Raw genomic sequence first — 27,715 nt, 5'->3', positions numbered from 1 at the left:
TGCCTCAGCCTCCTGAGTAGCTTGGACCACAGGCCTGAGCCACCATGCCCAGCTAATTTTTGGACTTTTTAGTAGAGACCTCATTTCATCATGTTGGCCAGGCTGGTTTCGAACTCCTGACCTCAAGTGATCCACCCACCTCGATCTCCCAAAGTGCTGGCATTACAGGCTTTTGATGTATTTTTTGATATTGACAATCAGTCATAAAAAATTTAAAAAGTCAATTCAAGAGTTTTTCCATCTTTTAGAAGTTGTCAGTTATATCCCTAGAATAAGGAAAACTCTCTTATTTTGTAAGAGGATCTTTATATATATATAATGTGTGTGTGCGTGCTTTTTTTTTTTTTTTTTTTTTTTTTTTTTTGAGAAGGAGTTTCTCTCTCTGTTGCCCAGGCTGGAGTGTAGTGGCGCAATCTTGGCTCACTGCAACCTCTGCCTCTTGGACTCTAGCAATTCTTCTGCCTCAGCCTCCCGAGCAGCTGGGATTACAGGCTTGTGTCACCACATCTGGCTAATTTTTGTATTTTTAGTAGATATGGGGTTTCGCCATGTTGACCAGGCTGGTCTCCAATTTCTGACCGCAAGCGATCTGCCTGCCTCAGCCTCCCAAGGTGCTGGGATTACAAGGGTGAGCCACCACACCCAGCCAATATATTTTATGTGTTCCAAACTGTAAAGATTTTTATGAGTCTAAAAAAAAATGAACCTTAAAGCGAAGATGCTGAAAAACTGGCCCTAAATGCATTTTTTCTTGGGATCCCATGTAGTGTGAATCCCGCTCCTAAAATCTCCCTTTTATGGTTTTGGCAGCTTCCGAATTTAAGGGGCAGGTCCCCCAAGGGGCAGAGAGGGCCTCCTGGAAACCTCAGCTTCTGTACAAGAAGAGTTGAGGGAAGAGGGTAAGTTAGATGTGTAATGAAGCCTGAGATGTAGCAAGACAAAACATCTAGACACCATAATGAGGGACAGTTGGTGGCAGTGATGAGAGAGATGTGGTCAACTAGATGAGAGAGAACTTTCTCAAGCTGATCGTTAAAGACAGGTTGGGCACGGCGGCTCACGACTGTAATCCCAGCACTTTGGGAGGCCGAGGTGGAAGGATCGATTGAGCCCAGGAGTTCGATACCAGCCCAGGCAACATAGTGAGACTCTATCTCTATAAGAAAAAAAAAGTAGGGGCCAGGCACGGTGGCTCACACCTATAATCCCATCACTTTGGGAGGCTGAGGCGGGCAGATCACTTGAGGTCAGGAGTTCCAGACCATCCTGGCCAACATGGTGAAACCCCGTTTCTACTAAAAATGCAAAAATCAGCCAAGCATGGTGGCACACATCTGTAATCCCAGCTACTTGGGAGGCTGAGGCAGAAAAATCGCTTGAACCTGGGAGGTGGGGGTTGCAGTGAGCCGAGACTGCGCCACTGCACTCCAGCCTGGGCAACAGAGTGAGACTCCATCTCAGAAAAAAGAAAAGAAAAGAAAAGAAAAAAAAACGGGCTGCCTCAGAAGTGGTCAGAGGTGTTTGCCTTGTTGTGTACACTCCCCAAGGGAAGTGTAGCGGGGAGGAGACACGAAGAAGCAAGTGTTTGGCTCATAGGACTTCACACTCAATAAGAATATTTACATACCTTTCAAATTTATATCACTGGAAAAAAAAAAAAAAACAAGGTTCTTTTGCAGAAGAAAACATTTTGGAATTCAAGATAAGTGACGCGGGGCACAAAGAATTGGGTTGAAAATCTCACTGTTGCTTTCAAAGCTGTTCTCAGTTAATGAAGATGGAGTCTGAGAATGTGGCTCAGGTTATTGAGATGCTCCTTAACGATTCTTCTCCTCCTTTACCCTAAAATTAAGATCCTTTTATATCTCCTCTTCTCAGGCCCTGTTCCACAGATGTTCATATTGGAACTTGCCTGCATTGCAGATGTCTGTAAAAAAAAAAAAAAAAAAAAGAAAGAAAGAAAGCAGGGGGAGAGGGGAGGCAGAGGCTGAAAGATAATAGAGAATTGCAAGGTGCCAACAGAGAAGGAAAGACCAGTCTGGCTCTTCCATATTAGCTCCGTGATACTCTGAGCTCCACAGTGTCAAGCTAAATCCCATTTAGAAGGTGAAGTAGGAAATAGATGTGGATTTGGAGTAGGAGGGACAGTACTGAGGCCTGACTCAGAGAGCTGGGTCCTTTCAGGATGTGGGAGACACGAAACGGAGGGCTCCTAAGGGGAAGAGGAAGCTGCGTTCACTTTCACGCACTTCCCAAGGCAGCGTGTCAGGCCGGGAAGCTGTACAGTGGGAAGAAGAATCTGTAACAGCGCCTCAAAGCAGGAAAACAACACCGTACCATAAGCCAAACCCCTGCTGTGCTTTCTGAGTAATGCCATTTCTAAAAAGATCATGTTTCCATGAGTTATTTTTTCCCCTCCGCCGATTTGGTCTAGCAACATGTAAAGTGTAAATTCAAGGGAAACATGAGTGAAATAGAAAGGGTGACTTTGGAGGTACCTACAGTCAATGCAGTGCTGGGGTAGGGCGTGCTGACCTAGAGGGGGATATACCCCCATCTGAGAAGGGTCCCAGCGCCCTGCTGCTGTCTCACAAACCTGAGCGCTTCCTTACCGAAACTGTCCCCAGAGGCAGGATCTTTCAAGAAATGTTGTCCTTGGTCCTTGTCTTGCATCCTTAGCTAGGGAGCCTTCCAGGCAGAGGCAAGGATTTTTGGAAATACCTAAGCCTCCTTCAGCGCCAAGTCTGGGGGATAACTTTAGAAGCCAATTTAATCAATATGGCTTTTAGCTCAAAATAGCGCCAGCGTAAGGTAAGGTCTAGACAGGCGCTTGGAGGCAATTCTGAAACAGTTCCAAAAATAGTTTGAAGCAAACTGGGCCCTTTGAATGAGTAGCCTGCCTACTGGAGGGAAGGGATCAAACTCACTCGTGTGCAAAACCTCAGGTGCAATTTCTGTTGTAAACTCTCCTCGCTCACCTCCTAACTAGGACTTTTCGGGTGTGGGAGCAAGATGTATACATTTATTGAATACCTACTGTGGATTTACGACAATTTTATGCTTTTATTACGAAACCTTTGGATAGGCTGTTATGTTTTCTTCTGGGGAAGGTGAAAACTGTCTGTAATTATGTGCTCTAAAAGCTGTCCATGGCCGGGTGCGGTGTCTCACGCCTGCAATCCCAGCACTTCGGGAGGGCCAGGCTGGCAGATCACTTGAGGTCAGGAGTTCGAGACCAGCCTGGCCAACATGGTGAAACCCCGTCTCTAGCAAGAATACAAAAATTAGCCAGGTGTGGTAGTGCACACCTGTAATCCAAGCTACTTGGGAGGCTGAGGTGGGAGAATCACTTGAACCCGGGAGGCAGAGGTTGCAATGAGCTGAGATCGTGCCACTGCACTCCAGCCTGGGCGATAGAGCGGGACCCTGTCTCAAAATAAATAAATAGTAAATAAATAACTTTCCACTAGCGATCTCAAGGCCAGGTTGCCCGCGGTCAGCGGTGGCTATTTTTCATGTCATTGTACTATCTCTTACCATCTGACCAGGCACCCTTCCATTCCGTCCGCCTACCCCCGTCTCTGAGTCATCGGATGACTAAGCATACCTATGCTTTGGTTCTGTTGGCGTGAATGCAGTGATTCAGGTCAGAAGTGAGCCCACCATACAGAAGGCTCACGAAAAGATCCTCGGGGAAAATGGACGGACATCATTCGTGAAAGAGAAAAGCAAAGTATCCCCAAAACCGACCCATTAATGGTGGTCTGACACATGGCATTGCTGCATTACTCTTCATTGCTCCCTCATTCCCATGTGTGTGAAGTGTGACTATAATTACGATGAAAGCTAAATGAATTAAATATGATTCTCTTTTTTCTTTTTTTTTTGGAGACAGGGTCTCGCTCTGTTGCCCAGGCTGGACATGGCGTGATCTCAGCTTACTGTAACCTCCTCCTCCCGGGTTCAAGTGATGCTCCTGCCTCAGCCTCCTGAGTAGCTGGGACTATAGGCACCCACCACCACACCCAGCTAATTTTTGTATTTTTAGTAGAGATGGGGTTTCACTGTGTTGGCCAGGCTAGTCTCGAATCCTGACCTCAAATGATCCGCCTGCCTTGGCCTCCCAAAGTGCTGGGATTACAGGCATGAGCCACCATTCCAGGCCAATTTTCTTTAATATCTCATCTTTTAGTATGACACCGATGGACAAGTCTAATGGGAATTACAATAACATGGAAATTGGATCTTTCCTACCGTCAGCAAAAATGTCAAGACCACAAAAGACAAAACAAAAAAAAACTAAGTGAATAAAATAGTAGAGACAAACAGAAATATGAGAACACAGGCATCTTAAAAAGATGCTTAAGAAAAAAACTTTGGGGAGACCAAGGCAGGCGGATCACTTGAGGTTCAGGAGTTCGAGACCAGCCTGGCCAACATGGCTGTAGAGACAGGCCAACCCTGTCTCTACTAAAAAAAACAAAAACAAAAAATCAGCTGGGTGTGGTGGCAGGCAATCACCTGTAATCCCAGTTACTCAGGAGACTGAGGCAGGAGAATCCCTTGAACCCAGTAGGTGGAGGTTGCAGTGAGCCGAGATCCGGTTCAAGTGATTCTCCTGCCTCAGCCTCCCGAGTAGCTGGGACTACAGGTGATTCTCTCACCTCATCCTCCTGAGTAGCTGGGGCTACAGGCATGTAACACCACACCAGGCTAATTTTTGTATTTTTTGTAGACATGGGGTTTCACCATGTTACCCAGGCTGTTCTGAAACTCCTGGGCTCAACTGATCCTCCTGCTTCAGCCTCCCAAAGTGCTGAGAGTAGAGGTGTGAGCCACCCTAACCATGGCAAACATCATTTCTTTTTCTTCTTCTTTTTTTATTTTTAACTGTTTTTTTGTTTTTGTTTTTGTTTTGAGACAGGGTCTCACTCTGTCGCCCAGGCTGGAGTGCTGCAATGGCACGATCTCAGCTCACCGCAACCTCTGCCTCCTGAGTTCAAGTGATTCTCCTGCCTCAGCCTTCCGGGCAGCTAGAATTACAGGCATGTGCCACTGCGCCTGGCTTAATTTTGTATTTTTAGTTTTGCCATGTTGGCCAGGCTGGTCTCGAACTCCTGACCTCAGGTGACCCACCCACCTTGGGCTCCCAAAGTGCTGGGATTACAGGCCTGAGCCATCCTGCCCAGTGCAAACATCACTTCAATATCCCCTTGCATCCTGCAAGGGCTCTCCGTCTGGGGACAGATGATGGGGCAGTAACCTTCAGAAGTGCAGAGACACAAGGGTGCTTTCCTCAGGGGTAGGGGAGGTGAATTCAACCAAGAACACGACTTGTGAGGAGGAAGACAACTGCAGTGTTGGAACCACCAACCATAAGTGGCTATTGAGTATGGATTCATTCAAGGCTTGAATATTTATTTTTATTGAGCTATAATTGATTTAAACATAAACAGCCACGTGTGGCTGGTGTCTATTCTATTGGATAGCACAGCTAGAATTGTAATCTATGTGCTGTTTGATTCATTCATTGTATTAGTTTGCTAAGGCTGCCATAACAAAGGACCACCAACTTGGGGGCTTCAACAAGGGACGTTGATTCTCCTGGAGTCCTGGAGGCTGGAAGTCGGAGATCCAGGTGTGGACAGAGCTGGTTCCTCCTGAGGCCTCTCTCCTAGGCTTGGAGACACTGTCTTCTCCCTGGGTCCTCAGAGGATCGTACCCCTGTGTGTGTCTGTGTCCTCATCTCCTTGTCTTATGAAGTGTCTTAGTGCATCTCAGGCTGCTATCACAGAATACCATAGACTGGGTGGCTTATAAGCAACAGGCATTGATTCTCCCACAGTCCTGGAGGCTGGACGTCTGAGATCAAGGTGTGGGCAGGGCTGGTTCCTCCTGAAGCCTCTCTCCTGGGCTTGGAGATGCCGTCTTCTCCCTGTGTCCTCACAGGGTCAACCCTCTGTGTGTGTCTGTGTCCTCGTCTCCTCTTCTTTTAAGGGCACCAGTCTTGTTGGATCAGGCCCTATCCTTATGACACAATTTTCGCATAATTACCTGTTTGAAGGCCTTATCTCCAAACACCGTCACAATGAGGGCTAAGGTTTCAACATAGGCGTTTCGAAGAGACACAGTTTAGCCTGAAACACTCATTTCACAAACCTCTCCTAGTTCTTCTGTACCAGCAGTTATAACACTGGACAAACCTGGTTCCTGCTCTCTGAGTGTAAATTCTCAGCTGGGGAGATGGCAAGGTCATTGGATCATCATGGTACATTTGGATCCAGGGTGTAACAGAAGTCTGGGCCACATGCCATAAAACAGCTGGCAGACAGATCTCAGAGTCTCTGTGCTACAGGAACACGGAGGAGGAACCCAGGTGGGCCTGGGAGGAGATGTTTAAGGCATTGTGATGCTTGGTGTAACCCTGAAGGTCAAGATACGGTTATCCAGATAACGCGAAGATTCATTTCAGGTAGAGGAAGCCACAGCAAGTGAGATCATGCATGCATACATATGCGCGCGCGCGCACACACACACACACACACACACACACACTCTTTCATGCCCAAAGGCAGCAAATTCTGCAGCCCAGTTTGTATTCCAGAGCCTGCTGCTGACCACATTGAGCTATGTCCTGAGACCAAATCATGCCTCAGTGCCTTTTTTTTTTTTTTTTTGAGACAGAGTGTTGCTCTGTCGCCAGGCTGGAGTGCAGTGGCACCATCTCAGCTCACCACAACCTCCGCCTCCTGGGTTCAGGCGATTCTCCTGCCTCAGCCTCCCAAGTAGCTGGGACTACAGGTGCACGCTGCCACGCCTGGCTAATTTTTGTATTTTTAATAGAGACGAGGCTTCACTATGTTGGCCAGGATGGTCTTGATCTTTTGACCTCGTGATCCGCCCGCCTCAGCCTCCCAAAGTGTTGGGAGTACAGGCGTGAGCCACCACCCCTGGCCGGTTTAGTGCCTTTTTAAACGGGCTTCCCTCCCTCTCTCTGCAAATGCTCTATGCCTTTGAATCCCAACCTCAGTCTCTGTGTCTGGAGAACCCACCTTATGACAACACCTTATGCACACATGAGCTTTGGCGGGTAAGTAACATGATCCTCACTCGCAGACGTGCTGCCTGAGACCCGAGTCACCTGGCCGAGGTCCACCACTCACATGGAGCACCATGGTTCTCCATGTTGGAGCTCTACCTCAAGAATTCATGAAGAAACAGAGAAAGTAAGGGGCTGATAAAGGTTCTTGTGTACTAAAATTGCACCTCTGGAAACTGACTCTGAAAGCGGTGGCGTACCTGGAACATAATTAGTGCAGTTCAAAAGCAAAGCCATCATCCTGCGTATTGTTCCCTCTGGCCCTTCTTCCTGCTCCCCGGAGCCGTGTTGGCGTTAAACAAGACAGCATGAGTGGGTATGTTTACACCTCTTGCAGTATTGTCGGATTTTCCTGGGACCTCCCAGAATCTCTGTGTCTGAAAGCAAGCCAGGGATGCTTTGTGAAGGTGGCAACCCCAACTCTAAGGCCAGCCAGAAACAGCACTCTCTGTGCCTCTCGAATTACTCCAGCTTCTTGGCCGTCTGACTCAACCCTGTTGGGCGTCAGTCTCATGGAAACACACAGGAATGGGTGGAGACCTACCCATTCTTTTTGTTTGTTTGTTTGTTCTTTGTTTTGAGATGGAATCTAGCTCTGTCACCCAGGCTGGAGTGCAGTGGCATGATCTCAGCTCACTGCAACCTCCGCCTCCCGGGTTCAAGCGATTCTCCTGCCTCAGCCTCCCGAGTAGCTGGGACTACAGGCGCCCGCCACCACGCTCAGCTAATCTTTGTATTTTTAGTAGAGACAGGGTTTCACCATGTTGGCCAGGCTGGTCTCGAACTCCTGACCTCAGGTGATCCATCCGCCTCAGCCTCCCAAAGTGCTGGGATTATAGACTTGAGCCACCACAGCCAGCACCCACCCATTCTTAAAGATAAGATTTAGAGAGTTACAGGTGAGGAAAAGATAGACAGGAATTAGACTCCTTGCAAAAGCTGAATTGGATGCGGCTGGTTCCTGGGGCTAGCAAGTGTGATCATCGTGATACTTTGTGGGGATCAACCCATTCTCTTACCAACAGCTGCGATTCAGGAGGTGGTAGAAGTCATTCCCAGCTGAACATTTGAGATACTCAAGTGAAGGAAAGCCCTTTTCAGTAGGCTTTGAATTCTTTGAGAAAGTGTCAAGGAATTCCCTGTACCCCCAAGCTTCGTCCCAAGTGCTCAGAATAACTATCTAGTCACTTCCAAGTTGCTCCAGCTGATTTGCCTGGAGCAAGGACGGCTCCCTGGGGCACTGAGTCATCCTTGATCCAGCTGTTCAGGTCATCCTAATTGGGAAGAGTCTTCAAGCCGCTGTGAAAGGTGGAGGGGCTGGGGTTCACAGGGGTGAGAGATGGAGCGGCAGCCTGCCCGGCCCAGTGTCCATAGAGATCATGGGGGTTTGGGGGGCCTCTGGGGAACACAGCTACGTGACTACAGCCCCACCTAGTACTCCACTGAGGTACCCGGAGCCCTGTTTCTGTATTTTCCCTGGATGCCCCAGGTTTTCAGGGTCTGGAACAACTCTGCCCGTTAGAAATACAATATGGGCTGGGTGTGGTATCTCACGCCTATAATCCCAGCACTTTCGGAGACCAAGGTGGGTGGATCACTTGAGGTCAGGAGTTTGAGACCAGCCTGGCCAACATGGTGAAACCCCCTACTCTACTTAAAATACAAAAATTAACCGGGTGTGGTGGCAGGTGCTTGTAATCCCAGCTACTCAGGAGGCTGAGGCAGGAGAACTGCTTGGACCCAGGAGTCAGAGGTTGCAGTGAGCCAAGATGGCGCCATTGCAGTCCAGCCTGGGCGACAGAGTGAGACTCAGTCTGAAAAAAAAAAAGAAAAGAAATACAATATGATCCACATGAGCAATTGAAAACTCTTTGCTAAACACATTAACAAAGGAGTAAAATGAAAATGGTGAAATCAATTTTAATAATATGTTTAATCACTATATCTAAACAGTCTCCTTTTAACAGGTATATATATTTATATTTACATAAATACATAAATTTATTTTTATGTATGTTTTTAAATTTATTAAATTTGTATAAATTTTATTAAAATATATATGCAAATATGGTATTTAATAAATATGGTATTTAATGGCACTATTTAGTGTCATTTTAACATGTATGTATATTTCTATGTTTACATAAATATATAAATTTACAGTTTATATTTTAAAATTAATTAAATATGTACAAATTTTATTAAAATATATTTTCATATATATTCAATCACTATATCAAATAGTCTCATTTCAACATGTATATATTTATATTTACATAAACAAATTTAAAGCTTATGTGTATTTTTCAGTTTATTAAATTTGTACAAATTTTATTACAATATATTTATATGTAAGATACTTTATCACTATATGAAATAGTGTCATTTCAAAATGTATATTTATATAAATATATAAATTTATATATATATTTTTAATGTTAAATATGTACACATTTTATTAAGATATATTTCTGGCCGGGCGTGGTGACTTATGCCTGTAATCCCAGCACTTTGGGAGGCCAAGGCAGGCGGATCATCTGAGGTTGGGAGTTCGAGGCCAGCCTGACCAACATGGAGAAACCCCATCTCTACTAAAAATACAAACAATTAGCCGAGCATGGTAGCGCATGCTTGTAATCCCAGCTATTTAGGAGGCTGAGGCAGGAGAATCGCTTGAAACCGGGAGGCAGAGGTTGCAGTGAGCTGAGATCGTGCCACTGCACTCCAGCCTGGGCAACAAGAGTGAAACTCAGTCTCAAAAATATATATTTTTTTCCTATATAAACATATGTTTATAAATATCATAAATGAATATATGTATTTTATAAGTATATGAAATAATTGTATACATATACACATAATTTATTTCAAATTTATATATTTTTAAATATGTGTAAATATATTTAGAATTGTATATATGGGTATAATTATTTAGAATTGTATAGTTATTTAGAATGTATTTAGAATTTTCTATATATAGTTATTTAGAATAGATTTAGAATTGTATATGTAGTTATTTAGAATAGTATATAAAGTTATTTAGAATAGATTAGAATTGTATGTATAGTCATAAGTGAGATAGTGCACATTCTTTTTTCGCACCAAGTCTTCAAATCCAGTGTCTATTGTACACTTAGAGCACATCTCAGTTCAGATGAACTGACATCCTCTGGGGGTTTGTCCCTTCCAAATCTCCTGTTAAAATAGAATCCCCAGTGTTGGGGGTGGGGCCTGGTGGGAGGTGTTTTGGTCACGGGAACAGATCCCTCGTGAATGACTTGGTGCTGTCCTCACGGAAATGTGTGAGTTCTCACAATATTCGTTCATGTAAGAGCTGATTGTTAAAAAGAGCCTGGCTGCTCCTCCTCTCTCTCTTGCTCCGTCTCGCATCCTGTGACACTCTGGTTCCCCTTGCCTTCCTCCACGCGTAAAAGCTTTCTGAGGCCTCACCAGAAGCTGAGCAGATGCCAACGCCATGCCTGCTTCTGATACCGTTTGCAGAACAGTAAGCCTAATACAGCCCTTTTCTTTAGTAAGTCACCCAGCCTCAGGTATTCCTTTATAGCAACACAAAATGGACTAAGATGCAAACCACATCCAAATGCCATTTGTGACTGGTGCCCCCAGTGCTGGGTAGCACAAGTCTCATTTTGTCTTCCAGCTAACACTATGCTGTTCTTATGGAATTTCTCTGCCCTGGCCCTGAAGAAAGCTACTCTTCCTTCCCTGGCTCTTCTCTCGTCATCACTCTCAACCATCTGGTAGTTTTCTACGTGTGCTATTTAGCCAGAACTATCCCCGACAGAGGGGCCTCCCTGCACACAGCCCAAGCAAATTCACACAGGACTAAAGTCTGCTTCTTTATTGGATCATTGCCTTTCTGGGTAAACTGAGAGTCAGTGGGGGTTCAGAATTTCTGTCAACCTCCTAGATAGGTCTTCTCAGGCTCCAGACACCCTAGATGCTTGTGTCTTGACTTTCATTTGGTTCTACCATATACAGAATACAAATAATCTATAAATGGAAAAATGCGGCTAGGCGCGGTGGCTCACACCTGTAATCCCAGCACTTTGGGAGGCCGAGGCGGGCGGATCACGAGGTCAGGAGATGGAGACCATCCTGGCTAACACGGTGAAACCCCATCTCTACTAAAAATACAAAAAATGAGCCGGGTGTGGTGGCGGGTACCTGTAGTCCCAGCTACTCGGGAGGCTGAGGCAGGAGAATTGCTTGAACCCGGGAGGCGGAGCTTGCAGTGAGCTGAGATCGCGCTACTGCACTCCAGCCTGGGTGACAAAGTGAGACTCCTTCTCAAAAAAAAAAAGAAAGGAAAAATGCTAGTTATATGCTAGTTATGCAGGTACTGGTTAGGGTGTCCTGGCCGCCCCCCACCCCACACCCTTTGTAATCTCAACTCTTCTGTTGACTGGACTTCACTGCTTTCCTCCTGATATCCTCTTTCTGTCCCAGGATCTCATCCAGAACCCACATTACATTGAGTCATGTCTCCTCTTGGCTGTGACAGTTTCTCAGACTTGTCTTGTTTTTCATGACCTTGAAGCAAGGTCTTGTACATGACTCTTGTATGGGTTTTTTGATTTAAAAAGATATTTATTTGGCTCACGGTTCTGCAGACTGTTCAAGAGTCAAATACAAGACCTTACTTCAAGGTCATCCAAAGCAAGGCCTGCAGACCATACAAGGACCCCTAGCCACAAATGGCACTTGGATGTGGCTTGTGTATTAGTCCATTTTGTATTGCTATAGAGGAGTATCTGAGCTGCATGATTTATAAAGAAAAGAGGTTTATTTGGCTCACGTTCCTGCAGACTGTACGAGAAGCATTGTCTTGAGGACAACGGGTCAGGTATTTTGTCAAGCTGTCCCTCTGTTGGGATTTGTCTGCAATTTTTCTCATGGTGAGACTAGGGTGCTTGGCTTTGGGGAGGATGACGGCAGAGATGAAGAGTCATTCTCATTACATCATATCAAGGTACATACTGTCAGCATGACCTACCACCGTTGACATTGGCTTGATCACGTCTGAGGTGGTGTTTGTCAGATTTCTCCACTGAAAAGTTATTGATCTCCCTGACCATGCTCTTTGAAAGGAAGTCTCTACATGCAACCCACACTTAATGGAGTGGGGAGTTGTATTTCATCTTCTTGCGAATAAAATATCTACATCAATTATTTGGAACTCTTCTGCATGGGAGATTTGTATCTCCTCCTTCCTTTATGTATTTATTCAATTATTGACTGCCTTGGGTTACCATCTAATATTATTTCATTTTATTGCCCAAGTCATTTCAGCTTTGAGCGCCAGGAGCTCTTTCAGGTTGGCTTTTGCTTATCTTTCACACACCCTCAGTTTTTTTGTGTGTTTGAGCATTTTCTTATTTGCTTGTACTACAAGATGGTCCAGGCATATCTGTATCACCCAAGCTCCATTCTTAGAATTAACCATTATTCCAGAGAGCCCTGGTACTTTTTATCTGAACATGATACTAGGAACCAAAGTGCTGGGTGAAATGACTTGTCAGTAGCATTAAAGAGACGTACTGGCTGGGCACAGTGGCTCTTGCTTGTCAGCACAGCACTTTGGGAGGCTGAGGTGGGAGGATTACTTGAGTCCAGGAGTTCAAGACCAGCCTGGGAAGCTTAACGAGACAAAAAAAAAAAAAAAATTTTTTTTAAATTAGCTACTTGGTGCACACACCTGTAGCATTAACTACTCAAGAGGCTGAGGCAGAAGAATTGTTTAAGCCCAGGCATTTAAGATGACAGCTATGGTTGCGCCAATGTGCCCAGCCTAAGCAACAGAGCCAGGCCCCATCTCGAAAAAAATTTAAAAGTGCAAGAGTTTGAGATTACAGTCAGCTGTGATTGTGGCACTGCACTCCAGCCTAAGCAACAGAGCCAGGCACCATCTCTAAAAAAATTTAAAAGTGCAAGAGTTTGATCGCTATGATTGTGCCACTGCACTCCTGCCAGGGTAACAGAGCCAGGCCCCGTCTCTAACAAAATTTAACAAGTGCAAGAGTTTGAGATTACGGTCAGCTCTGATTGTGCCACTGTACTCCAGCCTGGGTAGCAGAGCCAGCTCCTGTCTCTAAAAAAATAAAAAAGTGCAAGAGTTTGATTGCTATGATTCTGCACTCCAGCCTGGGTAACAGAGCCAGACCTTGTCTCTAAAGAGAATGAGGGGGTGGCAGGGAGTTGGGGGAGGTAATCTTTCATCAGATCACCATTGATTTTTTTTCTTACTCTTTTTTCCTTTCCTTTGCATCTACTTAGGGCCCCTACAATGATGGAGAGCCCTGGTGGCTGTGGAGTCTTCAGTTTGCCTGCATGCCAGGTGCAAGCCAGGGAGTGGTAAGATCATCCCCCTCGTAAGCCACCAGCAGGCCAGGACTCCAGTGTGGAGGGATGGATCTCTGAAGGTCACTGCTCGGCCCTTCTCTGAAGACTGTCCACCAGCATGTCAACCCAGCTGCACTGCGGGGGTGAAGGGTGGGATGACTGTCAATAAGGATTAAGGCCATCTCCCCCACCCGTCACTCATTCTGCCAAGCCATCACCGGGCAACCAGGACTCATGGGCAGTGCCACCTCCGGGGCCGTGCTGGCATCTGTAACCTCCATCCATCCTTGTGGTCCCATCCAGCCATCTCTGACCCCCTGCCTGGCCCACTCTGTTGTGAAGTTTTCATCCGCCTTCCTCTTGTGCAGAGTCAGAATTCACAGAGGTTCCAATGCCCAAGGGAAGCCCAGTGGAACTGTTCACTCTTAGTACTGGCTGGAGACGTCCAGAGGACAAATCGGCTTCAGATTATACCATCGTTAAAGTGGGTGCAACTCAGAGGCTTGCCCTACTTAACTCTCCGATGCAATCCCTGCTGCCAGCTTCATACAGACTCCATCCAGTGCAAATGGCTTCCTTCTGCGTGCAGAGCAAATGCTCCAGGGAAGAGACACACAGGATTCCCCGTCGCCATTGTTGCCAAGTGACCCCAAATATTCCTATCCTGTCTGTTGCAAAGAGGAAAAGTCACGTCTTGGAAGAACGGCATCACCCTACAAATTCAGACTGGACACTTTGCACATGAAACAAGAATCCCAGAAATTTCTTGAAGCAAATCTTGCATTCGTGACCGTCGGACTCTATGGGATGTGTAAGGCACATTCCCAGTCTCATCACCTGTGACAGTTGCATTGCCGAGTCCAGCAGCCGCGGAGGACTCTCTGCTGTTCTTCCTCTGCTTCACTTAACATATGAGAGTGAAGAGATGAAGATTGAGGCGGGCCCTGCACCAGGGGACATGTGTATCTCTCTGAATGTCCTTGACAGACAGCAGCAGCCCAGCGACACCCAGCCCCCATCCTGTCCGTATGCACCCTGGTGAGCATTTTCTACAGTCTCCTAAACACTCCCATTATTCTGTTTTGCTGGTGTGATGTGTGACACCTCAGTGTCGTCATAGCTTCTGCCTCCTCCGTGTGGAGAGAGGGCATAAAGACAGAGCTGAGATATTATGGCTATTCCAGAAAATAAAATATTTTTTGAAACCACAAGGCTCAGGTGCAGCTCTTTGTGTCATTGTGAAAACAGAGCCCTAGCCTGTATACCATTAGCTTGGTGGCACTTGGATAACAGAGTATTCACTGGCCCTGCAGAGGAGCATGGGTGGAAATGTATTTATCAGCTGATGTTGGCGCAGTGTGCTGTTTGTGCACTATTATTATTATTACTTTATTATTATTATTATTTAGACGGAGCCTCACTCTGTCGTCCAGGCTGGAGTACAGTGGCACGATCTCGGCTCACCACAACCTCCGCCTCCCGGGTTCAAGCAATTCTCCTGCCTCAGCCTCCCAAGTAGCCGGGATTACAGGTGCCCACCACTAGGTATGGCTAATTGTTTTGTATTTTCAGTAGAGACGGGGTTTCGCCATGTTGGCCAGGCTGGTCTCGAACTTCTGACCTCAGGTGATCTGCCCGCCTCGGCCTCCCAAAGTGCTGGGATGACAGGAGTGAAGCACCGCGCCCGGCCTGTCGGTGCATTCTATAGAATGAGATGCCTCTCACAGGGTCTCCAGAGCTGTGGGAAGGGATGCTTTCCATTAAAACAACAACAACAAAAAGTGGCTGGCAAAGTTCACACAATGATGTTAACAATCGAGTTATTCAACAGTCATTTTCCTCAAGGAGGTCTGGTTTCTCTGTGTCTCAGAAAAACTCAGGAAGGCTCCTAACCCTTTGCACAGGGGAACACGGCACTCCACCCTTGCTGGTCTCAGCTTTGACTGGGCAGGCGCTCAACGTGCCAGTCAGACAACTAGGCAGAAAAACTCACACAAGTACCTCGACCTACCCCAGAACAGGGTCAAAAGCTAAGAGACAAAGTTTGAAAAGGCATATTTCATAAGCACAATTTTAATTGTATTTATGATTAAAGAATAACATGTTTTTCTTTTTCTTTTTTTTTGAGTCAGAGTCTCACTCTGTCCCCCAGGCTGGAGTGCAGTGGTGCCGTCTCAGGTCACTGCAACCTCCATCTCCTCAGCTTCAGGCGATTCTCCTGCCTCAGCCTCCCGAGTAGCTGGGATTACAGGCATGTGCCACCATACCTGTATACTTTTTTTTTTTTTTTCAGTAGAGACGGGGTTTCGGCATGTTAGCCAGGCTGGTCTTGAACTCCTAACCTCAGGTAATCTGCCCACCTCGGCCTCCCGAAGTGCTGGGATGACAGGCGTGAGCCACCGCATCCCATCGACTCAAGTTTTAATACATTTAGTTTATTATTAGCCCCAAGAAGGAAAACTTGGCAGACATATGGCTAAGGGTTAGTTTTCATATCTACACAGCTAACAAGATGTCTGGGTGTTTGAGGGGGCTGTGAGGAGGATACATTCCTCTGGGAAGGGGCCTTTATTATCTTGGGGTGACAGATGGCATAAGATAGTTTTCGTTCATCTAAGAAAATGTGGGAAGATCATCAAGAAGTGGCTGAGACTCGGTGCAGTGGCTCATGCCTATAATACCAACACTTTGGGAGGCCATGGAGGGAGGATCCCTTGAGCCCAGGAATTCAAGACCAGCCTGGGCAACACAGTGAAACCCCATCTCTACTAAACATTTTAAAAATTGTCAGGTGCAGTGGCTCATGCCTGTCATCCCAGCAGTTTGGTAGGCCAAGGCGGGCAGATTACCTGAGGTCAGGAGTTCAAGACCAGCCTGACTAACATGCCGAAACCCCGTCTCTACCAAAAAAAAAAAAAATACAAAAGTATACAGGTATGGTGGCACATGCCTGTAATCCCAGCTACTCGGGAGGCTGAGGCAGGAGAATCGGTTGAACCTGGGAGGCGGAGGTTGCAGTGAGCTGAGATTACGCCACTGCACTCCAGCCTGGGTGACAAAGCAAGACTGCATCTCAAAAAAAAAAAAAATTTTAAAAATTACCAGGCATGGTGGTGTGCACCTGTGGTCCCAGTAACACAGGAGGCCAAGATGGGAGGATTACTTTCGCCTGGGAGGTCAAGGCTGCAGTGAGCTATGATCGCACCACTGTGGTGAGCCGAGATCGTGCCACTGTACTCTGTTACCCTTGTCCTGGGTAACAGAACAAGACCCTGTCTCAAAATAAAAAAAAAAAAAGGAAATAAAAGTGGCAGGCTTGGTGGTAGTAGGGGGGCCCAAGCATTGGTGGGGAGAGCTCTAGAGGAAGGCAGAGCTTCCCGACGGGTTGACGGAGCATTGTCGTAAGACACATGCAGACTCATGGGTGCATACCCAACATTCAACATTGCCGTACAGACTTGATCTCTCTACCGCTTGTCCTTAGGTATAAAATAAGGTGAGAAGCCTCTCTTTAACGGAAGGGGTCAGGGTCCATCCAGTACAAAGGTCTGGACAGAGAGCATAGTCTAGATCTAGAATCGGGTTGCTTTGGCTTAAAGCCCAGTTTGGGCATACAGTTGTAACATAACCAGAGCCAATTCCTTAACCTTTGCCTAACTAAGGTACCCCAGTTTGAAAAACAATGATAACAATAATATAATGCCTACCACAACACAATATTTCTACATGCATATCACACAGAAATATGTTAATACGGACTGGGCACAGTGGCTCACACTTGTAATCCCAGCACTTTGGGAGGCTGAGGCAGGCAGATCACTTGAGGTCAGAGGTTCTAGACCAGCGTGGCCAACATGGTGAAACCTCATCTCTACTAAAAATACAGCAACAAAAAAATTAGCCGGGCATGGTGGCACACGCTTGTAATCCCAGCTACTTGGGAGGCTGAGGCAGGAGAATTGCTTGAACCCGGGAGGCGGAGGTTGCAGTAAGCCGAGATCGCACCACTGCACTACAGCCTGGGCAACAAACAGATTGATACTCTGTCTTCAAAATAATAGTAATAATAATAATAAAGAAATATATTAATACTTGCAGAATATGCTTAAAAATTTCTAGCACAGTATAAGCCCAGGATACTCACAGCCATTACCGTTACCATTATTCTGAATATTTTATTTTATTTATTTATTTATTTTATTTTTTATTTTTATTTTTTTTTTGAGACGGAGTCTCGCTATGTCGCCCAGGGTGGAGTGCAGTGGCTGGATCTCAGCTCACTGCAAGCTCCGCCTCCCGGGTTTTTACGCCATTCTCCTGCCTCAGCCTCCCGAGTAGCCGGGACTACAGGCGCCCACCACCTCGCCCGGCTAGTTTTTTGTATTTTTTAGTAGAGACGGGGTTTCACCGTGTTAGCCAGGATGGTCTCGAACTCCTGACCTCGTGATCCGCCCGTCTCGTATTCTGAATATTTTAAATTCACCAAAGAACAAAATGAGAAAAAATAGATGTGTGTGACCCTAAGTGTGAATCTTGTTGAATTAAGCAGGCAGGATTCTGTAATTAAGTCACAGCTGCAACTTTATCCTTGAATGCTAGCTAACAAGATAAGAATTTACACTCCTCTTTAAAAATTTACGTTTTTTTGAAAAGGGCCTTGAACCTTGTCTAAAACTCTGAATGGCGAAGATACTTCTTTTTCATTAAAAAGACTCTGTTGAAGATTGCAGTCGTGTTTTTGGCAGCAGCTGTGAAAAGATGGTGTGATGGTTAATACTGAGTGTCAACCTGATTTGATTGGATGATGCAAAGTGCTGCTCCTGGGTGTGTCTGTGAGGGTGCTGCCAAAGGAGTTTCACATTTGAGTCCGTGGGCTGGGAAAGGCAGACCCTCCCTTCACCTGGATGGGCACCATCTCATCGGCAGCCAACTCAGCTAGAAAATAAGCAGGCAGAAAAATGTGCAAAGAGAGACTGGCCTAGCCTCCGAGCTTGCATCTTTCTCCTGTGCTGGACGCTTCCTGCCCTTGAACATTGGACTCCAAGTTCTTCAGTTTTTGGACTGGCTTCCTTGCTCCTCAGCCTGCAGACAGCTTATTGTGCGACCTTGTAATCGTGTGAGTTAATATGTAATAAACTCCCCTTTGTGTGTATATATATATATACACACACACGCGCACGCGCACATATATATGTGCGTGTATATATATATGCACATATATATATATATGTAGAGAGAGAGAGAGAAAGAGGATTCCATCAGTTCTGTCCCTCTAGAGAACCCTGTACAGATGGGAAGACAGGTATATTTGAGATTGACCTGAAAACTCTGAATATGAATGAAAACCGGGCACAGTCATACCTGTGCAAAGTCATGCATGGGTTATCGGGGGTTTGCTGAAACCTCTGTATGTCTATGAGCAGCTCTGATGAGACACACTGATTTGGGCGTCTCAGATATACTGCGTATACTGGCTACAGTGGACTCAGTGTCCTTCCTATAATTTGCAGATACGACCATAGCAAAAAGAAATTGTTAAGGTAATTAACTGTTAATAGCTGTTTCATGCCCTATTGGGAGTTTGGAGAAAGTGTTTAAAATCAAGTACTTTCAGATAATACTTTTATGTATTTATTTATTTATTATTTTGAGACAGGATCTCACTCTGTCACCCACGCTGGAATGACATCATAGCTCACTTCAGTGTTGACCTCCTGGGCTCAAGCAATCTTCCCATGTCAGCCTCCTGAGTAGCTGGGACTACAGGCACACACTACCATGACTGGCTAATTTTTTGAAGATATTTTGAGAGATGGGGTCTTGCTATGTTGCCCAAGCTGGTTTCAAATTTCAGGGCTCCAGTGATCCTCCCACCTCAGCCTCCCAAAGTGCTGGGATTGCAGGTGTAAGCCACTGCACCTAGCTGAGAAAACTTAGAGTGTTGTGAAAAAATAGAAGGGAACCATGCTAACATGCCCCCTGCTTACTCTGGAAATGAAGAATAGAGAGCTCCATTTCCTAGAGTCAATTCTGAGAGAGTAAAATAAGGCATCGTTTTGGCATAAGCACTTTCACATAGCACAGTGTCTGTTGTAACATCATGTTGTAGCATGATGTTAAATAAAAATATGTCATTGGAGGTCGGGCGCAGTGGCTCATGCCTGTAATCCTAGCACTTGGGAGGCTGAGGCGGGCAGATCACGTGAGGTCAGGGGCTCGAGACTAGCCTGGCCAACATGGTGAAACCCTGTCTCTACTAAAAATACAAAAATCAGCAGGGCATGGTGGCGGGCACCTGTAATCCCAGCTACTAGGGAGGCTGAGGCAGGACAGTTGCCTGAACCCAGGAGGCAGAGGCTGCAGTGAGCCGAGATCATGCCACTGCACTGCAGCCTGGGTGACAGAGTGAGAGTCTGTCTCAAAAAATAATACTAATAATAATATATATATACACACACACACACACACACAGTGATTGCCACAGTGTAAGAGTCAGTGCTCCCAGGATAAATATAATTTCATTTAATCGTCAGCAAGCCTGTGAACCTGCTTGGTAATAACCCTTACCTCTGTTCTCACTTGCATTTGGATTTGTTTCATTCATTGGCTGAATGGAGACAGCTTCTTGTTCTTCCTGTGTTTTATACAGGGTTATTCATCTTCCACATTGTGGTTGACACCCCTGTGTTTTTATGACATGTCTTATTCCAGATAACTTTGGGCTCCCGTTTCTTTTATTGGAAGAGATGTAAATTCAAAAGTAAGGTCACTTACTTTGAAGCGATACACAAATGGACAGGGTTTGCGGTTGGGAAATGACTGACCTCATTTTTTGAGCCACGGAAGAGGACTGTCCTGAAGTGCATTTGAAGAGGCACATTTAATGATCACTCTCCGAATTGTAGTAGCATCCCTTCAGCTCTCCCTACTGAGGACCATTCTCCGCCACTGAGACCCAGATTTTCTCGCATGATTCTCGCAGCCATCCTGTCCTCTGCTTTAAAGATGTGACGGGAGCAGAGAGGTTGAGTTACATGAACAAGATAACACAGCCAGTCCCTGAAGCTGCTGAGAACAGCACACCTGCTTAGAACTACTGTATGGGACCACCCATTTTGCACCCTCTGGGACCGCCAATCAACATGAAAGGTGGAGAGGAGCTGGCATTAAACTATGAAGTTGAGAATCTTCCATCTGTCCATCCAACCATCTATGCAATTATCTATCTATCCATACATATATTCATCTATTTTTCCATCTGTAATTCATCCAACCAAGTACCTATCCACTATCTACACATCCATTCACCCATGCAGTCTGTCCGTCTATCATCCATTTATCTCTCCATATAACCATCTATCCAACTATCTATCTGCCCATTCGTCCAATCAACTATCCAACTATTTATCTACCCATCATCCGTCTACCCATTTATCAGTCCATCCATCACCCATATATCCATCCATTCATCTCTCCATATAACCATCTATTCAGCTATCTAACCATCCATTCAATCAATTAACCAACTATGTATCTACCCATTCATCCATCTACCCATCCATCTGTGCATCCATCATCCAAATATGCATCCATCCATCTCTATGTATAACCGTCTATCTATCCGTCCATTCATCCAATCAACTATCCAACTACCTAGCTACCCACTTATCCATCTACCCATCTATCTGTCCTTCCATTAATCCATTTAACAATTCATCCATCTATGCACCCAACTTTCTATCCAGCTATCCATTCATCCACTTACCCCGCCCATCCATCCATCTATCTGTCTATCTACCTATTACTTTCTGAGACCAAATGTTGGGACCCATATATATGCAGGCATACTCCAATATCTGGCACAGTCTAGGTCATTAATATTCATTAAATGAATGCATACAACCATGAATGAATGAATTGACTTTGTCTGGATCACCCTAGAGAATCTTTGCAGGGCTATTCAATTTTTGCCACGGAATAAATTCAAGGGAAGAGAACAACTTGGTTGGAAGAAGCCTGAGTTCCCCATTTCATTGGGGGAATCATATTCCCCTGGAGACAGAGCCAAACTCATGATGCAAAAAGATCACAAAACACATTCTGTGAAATGTGCATGAACCTCTTTACAGTTTTCTCTGCTTAACTATTTGTTCCAGCCAGAGGGGAAAAAAACAATTAGATTCCAAAGAGTTTTCATGACTTTATATATTTAACATTGGCCATGTGTAATTGCAAAATTGATGCCAAAGCTATGGTTCATAAATAACACTAAAAAGAAGCACTGTATTCTCCCGACGGCTCAGGAAATTGGAAACGACAGGTTGCAATACTGAGTATTACTCACTGTTTAATCTCAGTCTAGTTTCCAACAATTGCAACACATTCTACACCAGAAATTTGGAAAATAAAGGAATAATGTTTATAATCTAGTGTTGACAAATGTTTGGATGGGTCTGGAGTACTTTATATGCTAACTATTACTCATTACATGGTCCCTGAAAGATCTCATGTAATTTTTTAAAGAAATAAAATAGATCTTTATATTAATATCTTTGATTTTAGAATGTCCACTTTAATGCATTTTTTGCCAGTGCCAGTAAGTTTAAATAGCCAATTACCCTGGGTGAAATTAATCATTTCATACCACTGAGGCAGAAGGATGTTGAAAAGACGGTAAATGGTGACATTTCAGCATCTAGATGCTAGATAATTTCAGCATCATTTATTATCATCAGCAAGCACTGACCTTCAGACTTTTCCTTTTAAACCTGAGCCCCCAAGCCCTCTGGGCAAATGCACTTTTCTCAATGCAGAATGGAGCTACCCTCTCTTATCCTCCAGAGAAGTCCACGGGGAGCCCTCACACACCAACTTTGTCTCTACGAACAACAAGTTCTAAAGGCATCACCTTAGCAAGACTCCCTTTTTTGTTTCTTTCTTGGTTTTGGAAATGGTCTCTCTGTGTAGCCCAGGTTAGGGTGTAGTGGCACAATCACAGCTCACTGCAGACTCAACCTGCTGGGCTCCAGTGACCCTTTCATCTCAGCCACCAAGCCTGGGGGGCTCTGCTCAGTTTCCTTCCCTCCTTCCTTCCTTCCTTCCTTCCTTCCTTCCTTCCTTCCTTCCTTCCTTCCTTCCTTCCTTCCTTCTCTCTCTCTTTCTTTCTTTCTCTCTTCTCTTCTTCCTTTCTTTCTTTTTTTGAGACAGGGTTTTGCCATGTTGTCCAGGCTGGTCTTTAACTCCTGGGCTCAAGCAATCCTCCTGTCCCAGCCTCCCATAGTGTTGGGATTACAGGCATGAGCCACCGTCCCCAGCCAAGACTTCCTTGTCCCTGGGTGACAAGAGCCATTTCTGCATCAGGGACCAACCTCACATCAGCACGGAGGAAGATGCTACCATAGAACATGAATCCAGCCAGGTAGCTATCATTTTAGTTGTTTCTACTAGTACTGATGCATTTGAGCTGATCCATCTGGGGCATTTACTTTGTCTTTCTTGTGATAAATTGTCGGGACATATGCAATTCCTGCTAAGGGTCAAGAAAGTGCCAATCCCAAGTTCCATGCCTGCCTACTGAGTTAAGCCAACCCAGGGACCCCTACATTGCACTCTGCTACCATTTTCTGTAGTGTTTTCTGTAGTGAGTTTATACAGGGTATCACCTGTATACATAAACCTATCTACACCTGTGTTGTAAAACCTCAAGACACAATATATGGTCCATGGATGAGCAGTATCAGCACTGCCCAGGACTTAGACACAGAATGTGAAGCCCCACCCAGACCCACTGAAACAGAATCTGCCTTGTAGGAGAACCCCAAGAAATTCACACACATGATAGACTAGGAAGCACCACGTATCTGAGAGCACAAAACAAAATTAGGTAAAAGCATGTTGTTTTCTTATGAAGAAATCCACGCAGAGTTTTTAAGGACAACCAAAGCCCATCATTATTTTCTCTGCCCAAGACCACTTCAAGAATCTTGCGGAAGAGAGAATAAAGGCAGAAATGAGGATACAGAAAGCATGTCGCTTGAAGGTCAAGAAGTCAAGCTTAAATGCCAATGGTAAAGTGGTAAGCCTACTGGTTTTGATCTTGGGCGTGGAATGAGTTTACCAGACTTCAACTCTGAAGACAGTTCTAGAAGGACCTAGACTTGCGACAGAAAGTGTATTCCAAGTAGAATGAGAAGTTTGGGTAATGTATGCCACAAGACATTGGTCATTTGCAGAGTGGAGGTCATCATTAAGTACTTGGCTCTCAACTACCCTTGATTATCCCAACTAGTCAGGAACTCAGCTACCAGAGATACGGAAGTTTCCAACCCTAACCCCAATGGCAGCCACACGTTTAAATCCAGCAGACAGGTGTTGTAAGCCCTTTCCCTCACCAACTATAACCTGAGTCTTCCATCCTAGACTGAATGCATTACCTAATCTGCAATACTTTGTATTTTCAATTATGTTTATGCCTGAAACAGGAGTAGGTAAGATCAAAGGCTTGATTTGGTGGCTGGAATGTAAAGTAAGTAGTCATTGAGACTGTTGGAGGAAAGACATCTAATTTGGAAGTAATGAGTGTGATGAACGAACACAGCTGTAGAGAGTCGATTCTAGGTGAGGATGGGGTTGGCTTGGTTATTTTGCTATGGAGCCTTGGAAGTTCTGTTTTTTTGGCTTGCAGATTTATAGAAGTTCTAGTCTAAGATGCAACATGGGAGATACAATTTCATGCCATGACTGACATTGGCCTCCCATGAGTTAGAGAAGTGTGTGTTTAAGAGGATAATCTGATTTTGGAAAATAATATTCAAACGCCATCATGTTTTCATGTTGACCCCTCTCCACACTGGCTCAGCGCTCTGTTATTAAAAACAATTTCCTGCCGAACACGACGGCTCGCGACTGTCATCCCAGCACTTTGGGAGGCTGCAGTGAGCGGATCACCTGAGGTTGGGAGTTCGAGACCAGCCCGAACAACATAGAGAAACCCCATCACTACTAAAAATACAAAAATTAGTCGGGTATGGTGGGGCATGCCTGTAATCCCAGCTACTCAAGAGGCTGAGGCAGGAGAGTCACTTGAACCCGGGAGGCAGGGGTTGTGGTGAGCCAAGATCACGCCATTGCACTCCAGCCTGGGCGACAAGAGCAAAACTCTATCTTAAGAAAAAAATCAATTTCCTGCTGATATCAATGACGTTAAACCATTAAAATACATGTAAAGGCCGGGCGCGGTGGCTCAAGCCTGTAATCCCAGCACTTTGGGAGGCCGAGACGGGTGGATCACGAGGTCAGGAGATCGAGACCATCCTGGCGAACACCGTGAAACCCCGTCTCTACTAAAAAATACAAAAAACTAGCCGGGCGAGGTGGCGGGCGCCTGTAGTCCCAGCTACTCGGGAGGCTGAGGCAGGAGAATGGCGTAAACCCGGGAGGCGCAGCTTGCAGTGAGCTGAGATCCGGCCACTGCACTCCAGCCCGGGCTACAGAGCGAGACTCCGTCTCAAAAAAAAAAAAAAAAAAAAAAAAAAAAAAATACATGTAGAGGTGAAAGACTGGTAACTGTGATTTGAAAATGAAAAGACATTGACAGCTAGACAGATCAAAATAAAGGTTTTGCTCCAGAGAGCCAGAAGAGAAAGTTTTCTGACCCCTTTCTTAATTTTGTTAAATCAGATATGTGTGGCTCATGGTTCCGTAGCTTAAGGATGTTATGAAGCCATTTTGAGTGGCTGAGTATATTAGCCTGTTCCCATTACTACAATACCATAGATCTGAAGTAGGATGGATTACCTCTACAATACAGATGTAGCACCCAAGGACCTAGAGGCAAGGTCCTTTGTCCAGTGTAATGAGCAACCAATGGCAGTTCTGGGACCACATGCTTATGTCCCCTGACCCTAAACCCAATACTCTTTCATCTTCTGGTAGAAAAAGTGATGGCCCCAATGATGTCCATGTACTAATCCCCATGTGACAGACAACATAATGGCTCCAAAGATGTCAACATCCTAATCCCCATGTGGTAGACAGAATAATAACCCCCAAAATGTCCATATCCTAATCTCCATGTAGTAGACAGGTGATGGCCCCAAAGATGTCCACGTCCTAATCCCCATGTGGTAGACAGAATAATGGTCCCAAAGATGTTCACATCCTAATCCCCATGTGGTAGAGAGAATAATGTCCCCCAAAGATGTCCACATTCTAATCCCCATGTGGTAGAAAGAATAATGGCCCCAAAGATGTCCACGTTGTAATCCCCATGTGGTAGAAAGAATAATGGCCCCAATGATGCCCACATCTTGAAATCTGTGAATATCTGAACTTACACGGCAAAAGCAACTTTACAAAAGTGATTAAGTTAAGGATTTTAAGATGAGAGGATTATCCTGGATTACAATCAGGGTATCTCAGTGTCATCACAAGCATTCTTATACCGGAAAGAGGAGGCAGGAGGGTCAGAGTCAGACAAGAAGATGTGGAGATAGAAACAGAGGTCTGAAAGGAGGGAGATGTGCTGACGTGTTTAAGGTAGAGGAAGGTGCCACAAGCCAAGGCATGCAAAACAGCCTCTACAAGCTTCAAAAGGCAAGGGAGTAGGTTCTGCCCTGGAGACTCCAGAAGGAATCAGCTCTGACAACACCTGGGTGTTAGCCCAGCAATACTAAGTTCAGGCTTCTGAACTCCAGAACCAGAAGATGATACATTTCTGTTCTTTTAAAGCCACTAAATTGGTGGTGATTTGTTATGGGAACCGGAGAAGATAAAAATGCACATCTTTTATAAAATGACAGTGATGTGGTTTGGCTATGTCTCCACCCAAATCTCAACTTGAATTCCATCTCCCAGAATTTCCACATGTTGTGGGAAGGACCCAGGGGAGGTCACTGAATCATGGGGGAATGGTCTTTCCTGTGCTATTCTTGTGATAGTGAATAAGCCTCACAAGATCTGATGGGTTTATCAGGGGTTTCGGCTTTTGCTTCTTCCTCACTTTTCTCTTGCTGCTGCCATGTAAGAAGCGCCTTTTGCCTCCCACCATGATTCTGAGGCCTCCCCAGCCATGTGGAACTGTAAGTCCAATTAAACCTCTTTTTTTCCCCAGTCTCAAGTATGTTTTTATCAGCAGTGTAAATACAGACTAATACAGACAGTGTCAGAGGCGTTTGAACCAGAGCAACTCCATCTTGAATAGGGGCTGGGTAAAATAAGGCTGAGACCTACTGGGCTGTATTCTCGGGAGGTTAGGCATTCTAAGTCACAGGATGAGATAGGAGGTCAACACAAGCTACAGGTCACTAAGACCTAGCTGATAAAACAGGTTGCAGTAAAGAAGCTGGCCAAACCCCACCAAAACAACGTGGCAATGAGAGTGACCTCTGGTCATCCTCACTGCTACACTCCCACCAGCGCCATGACAGTTTACAAATGCCATGGCAACATCAGGAAGTTACCCTGTATGGTCTAAAAACAGGAGGCATGAATAATCCACCTCTTGTTTAGCATATCAAGAAATAACCATAAAAATGGGCCACCAGCAGCCTCCAGGGCTGCTCTGCATGTGGAGTAGCCATTCTTTTACTCCTCTACTTTCTTTTTTGTTTGTTTGTTTTGAGACAGAGTCTCACTCTGTCACCAGGCTGGAGTGCAGTGGCCCAATCTCGGCTCACTTCAACCTCCGCCTCCGGGTTCAAGTGATTCTCCTGCCTCAGCCTCCTGAGTAGCTGGGATTACAGGCGCACACCACCACGTCCAGCTAATTTTTGTATTTTTAGTAGAGATGAGGTTTCACCATGTTGGCCAGGATGGTCTCTGTCTCTTGACCTCGTGATCCACCCGCCTCGGCCTCCCAAAGTGCTGGGATTACAGGAGTGAGCCACCACGCCCGGCCCTCCTCTACTTTCGTAATAAACTTGCTTTCACTTTACTCTATGGACTCACCCCGAATTCTTTCTTGTGCAAAATCCAAGGACCCTCTCTTGGGGTCTGGACCCTTTCCGGTAATAACAGGTCAGAACAAATATCCTGGTAGGGCCTCCCTTTACTCATCTTAATGTGAATGTGGACCACCCAGGGATCCTGTTAACTACAGAAACTGCTTCTTCAGCTCCAACAGTACCACAGCAGCGTGGTTCTAACCAGTTTCCGGGCGATACGGATTTTGCTAGTCTCAAGACCACACTTTGAGCTACAAGGTCAAAGGTGTTTTTCAGCGCTGTGTGTTTTTTTTTTTTTTTTTTTTTGGAG

The 27,715-nt window shown here is 45.4% G+C and overlaps 1 long non-coding RNA gene across 1 annotated transcript in view; it reads left to right on the top strand.

Moving 5' to 3' along the window:
- The window catches only part of LOC105478061 (uncharacterized), a 47,275-nt gene extending 32,473 nt beyond the window's left edge, over nucleotides 1-14,802 (top strand). The window contains exon 3 of the long non-coding RNA XR_011618531.1: nucleotides 13,397-14,802. This is a non-coding gene — a long non-coding RNA (uncharacterized lncRNA). The remainder of the gene's footprint in view (nucleotides 1-13,396) is intronic.
- Nucleotides 14,803-27,715: the final 12,913 nt, after the last annotated feature.

The sequence above is a fragment of the Macaca nemestrina genome, chromosome Y (assembly GCF_043159975.1).
Source record: "Macaca nemestrina isolate mMacNem1 chromosome Y, mMacNem.hap1, whole genome shotgun sequence".
NCBI lineage: Eukaryota > Metazoa > Chordata > Mammalia > Primates > Cercopithecidae > Macaca > Macaca nemestrina.
The sequence above is the reverse complement of the archived record's forward strand: the minus strand, read 5'-3'. Positions and strand labels throughout refer to the sequence as shown.